The sequence below is a fragment of the Procambarus clarkii genome, chromosome 18 (genome assembly GCF_040958095.1).
Source record: "Procambarus clarkii isolate CNS0578487 chromosome 18, FALCON_Pclarkii_2.0, whole genome shotgun sequence".
NCBI classification, from domain to species: Eukaryota; Metazoa; Arthropoda; class Malacostraca; order Decapoda; family Cambaridae; genus Procambarus; species Procambarus clarkii.
In genome coordinates this window covers 18,078,619-18,082,444 of record NC_091167.1, presented here as the reverse complement: position 1 = coordinate 18,082,444, position 3,826 = coordinate 18,078,619, and positions in this window count along the sequence as shown.

The following is a 3,826-nucleotide window of genomic DNA, read 5'->3' as shown; positions in this document are numbered from 1 at the left end:
TTTTATCAAATCACCTCATTCTTTGGGGCACACGTGAGGAACACAAATGCAAACAAGCCTGAATGGTCCCCAGGACTATATACAACTGAAAACTCACACCTCAGAAGTGACTCGAACCCATACTCCCACAACTGGTATGTACAGGGACGCCTTAATCCGCTTGACCATCACGACCGGACATAAGGAAGTGATAGCCGAGGCTATATGAACCACTTCCCCGCCGGCACTCGGATGGTAATCTTGGGCATAGCATTTTATCAAATCACCTCATTCTTTGGGGCACACGTGAGGAACACAAATGCAAACAAGCCTGAATGGTCCCCAGGACTATATACAACTGAAAACTCACACCCCAGAAGTGACTCGAACCCATACTCCCACAACTGGTATGTACAGGGACGCCTTAATCCGCTTGACCATCACGACCGGACATAAGGAAGTGATAGCCGAGGCTATATGAACCACTTCCCCGCCGGCACTCGGATGGTAATCTTGGGCATAGCATTTTATCAAATCACCTCATTCTTTGGGGCACACGTGAGGAACACAAATGCAAACAAGCCTGAATGGTCCCCAGGACTATATACAACTGAAAACTCACACCCCAGAAGTGACTCGAACCCATACTCCCACAACTGGTATGTACAGGGACGCCTTAATCCGCTTGACCATCACGACCGGACATAAGGAAGTGATAGCCGAGGCTATATGAACCACTTCCCCGCCGGCACTCGGATGGTAATCTTGGGCATAGCATTTTATCAAATCACCTCATTCTTTGGGGCACACGTGAGGAACACAAATGCAAACAAGCCTGAATGGTCCCCAGGACTATATACAACTGAAAACTCACACCCCAGAAGTGACTCGAACCCATACTCCCACAACTGGTATGTACAGGGACGCCTTAATCCGCTTGACCATCACGACCGGACATAAGGAAGTGATAGCCGAGGCTATATGAACCACTTCCCCGCCGGCACTCGGATGGTAATCTTGGGCATAGCATTTTATCAAATCACCTCATTCTTTGGGGCACACGTGAGGAACACAAATGCAAACAAGCCTGAATGGTCCCCAGGACTATATACAACTGAAAACTCACACCCCAGAAGTGACTCGAACCCATACTCCCACAACTGGTATGTACAGGGACGCCTTAATCCGCTTGACCATCACGACCGGACATAAGGAAGTGATAGCCGAGGCTATATGAACCACTTCCCCGCCGGCACTCGGATGGTAATCTTGGGCATAGCATTTTATCAAATCACCTCATTCTTTGGGGCACACGTGAGGAACACAAATGCAAACAAGCCTGAATGGTCCCCAGGACTATATACAACTGAAACACTCAAAAATAAGGCAAATCGGACACTTGGATTTATTAATCGCAGCGTTAGTAACAAGACACCTGGTGTGGTTCTCAAGCTATATCTTGCTCTAGTTAGGCCCCATTTAGATTATGCAGTTCAGTTTTGGTCGCCATATTATAGAATGGATATAAATTCACTTGAACGTGTCCAGCGTAGGATGACTAAGTTAATTCCCCAAATTAGAAATCTTTCATATGAAGAAAGATTAACAAAGCTTAAGTTGCATTCACTGGAAAGGCGAAGAGTTAGGGGTGACATGATAGAGGTTTACAAGTGGATGAATGGACATAACCGGGGGGATATTAATAGGGTATTAAAAGTATCAACACAGGACAGAACACGAAACAATGGGTATAAATTGGATAAGTTTAGATTTAGGAAAGACTTGGGTAAATACTGGTTCAGTAACAGGGTTGTTGATTTGTGGAACCAATTGCCGCGTAACATTGTGGAGGTGGGGTCCCTCGATTGTTTCAAGCGCGGGTTGGACAAGTATATGAGTGGGATTGGGTGGTTATAGAATAGGAGCTGCCTCGTATGGGCCAATAGGCCTTCTGCAGTTACCTTTGTTCTTATGTTCTTCTTATGTTTCTCGCCGGCGCCTGGGATCGAACCCAGGACCACAGGATCACAAGTCCAGCGTGCTGTCCGCTCGGCCGGCCGGCTCCCGAGCTATAATATAAGCTATAATAATTATCTAAGCTATAATTTTTGATACCAGTTCACAGTTCTGTAATGATTTTATAAATCTGTTAAAACTAAAACTATCAAATTAAAATCGAAGGTGTGAAGAATGTAATTACAACGATTGTGGTATATTGTTTCTATGGCTTTTGTAAATAAATAATAATTTAAACATTTTATATAAATATATTCAATTAAATATAAGTTTGTTTACAAGCAAAAAGTATAATTTAAAAAAACATTCATAATTTTAATTACAATAAAATTGCTAAAGTATTGTTTTAAATATTACATAGTCTTATGGTTTTACAATGAAATACATATTTACCTTTGATATAATAAAGCTTCGTTTTCATATATATATATATATATATATATGTACATGTTCATTAGACACAAAATTTTGAAGTTGCAAAAAGGCAATACAAATAAACTCTGACCTGTAAAATTATATATTATCCGGTAGAGTAATACATATTTCAAAGAATTTATGTCAATTGAGTAGTTACGTTAGACAAAAGCATCATTATTCGGGGGCATGATGACCAGACCACACAGCAGGAAGTAAAAAAAAAACGCCGACGTTTCGGTCCGTTTCGTTTTGAAAGACGCCTTAATAATTTTATTTATTTATTTTATTTTATTTATATATATATACAAGAAGGTACATTGGGTTTGTGAGAATGGTTTACGTCCATTATCGGCCATACTGACAAATGGCCAAAAGCGACGTAATTTTTAATAATGCTTCAGGACAGTCGGAAACGTCGCCATTTCTTCACTTTTTGATGCGTGTTTGGCCGTATCTTGAACCACGTTATTGTGACAGTCTTTATTCAGAGGCCTTTCCCCTGTTATTCCTGTCCGGTGTTACTGGTCGCACTACACAAGATAAAGATAAAGATACACAAGTCTTCCAGAGCGAGTACAATGGAACTCTCTGAACTCTGATTTCTGTTCACTTCCGCTGTTTGTTTTAGCGTTCAAGGGTGCGTTACCAGTTCAACCCGTTCTCTTTAAAAATAACGTAGCTTTTCGCTCGTATGTGCGCTATGGCCAAAAATGGACGTAATTTTAAATGAAATCGGCTTACAAAAGTGATGTACTTTCCCGTTTTCTGTTTCAGTTCTCTGGCTTACTCGGAAAGGTTAGGAGAGGAAACTTTTAAAACATTTTTCATGACGTCTTGAAACTTAAGGAGAATTTCCTGCCCACCTAACCTATCAGAGGACCCTTAACTTACCGTTTTTGGGGAAAAAAAATCAAAATTTATTTTCATTTTGAAATTACGTCCATTATCGGCCATACTGACAAATGGCCAAAAGCGACGTAATTTTTAAGAGGACAGGTTGAAAGAGCGTGCGAGAACACTTCCTGAACTGCGGTCACTGACGAGGCTGGCGGTAGTCCTAGTGGCGCTGGAGGAAGGATACGTCTTGGCGCGCACTAGGAAGTTGTGAACTTGTGATCCAGTGACTTTGATGGATAATGACGATTCCAGGTCTTGTCAGGTGCCATCAGGTAGCATTTTTGCCTGTTACTCATTTGAGTTCAAGTATGTTTACTGAGACAAGAAAGAAATACATCTCAAAGGGATAGAGTAGCTTAGGCTATTTCTACCCCCACACATTTGAGTAGTTCCATATATGTCGCTTTGGTCGTGTGGCACGATTGGACATGTATGAAATACACTGTGACATGTCGCTCATACTGGGATACACGTGAAACACACATGTACACATTATCTACTGGAGTGGAAGTACTCA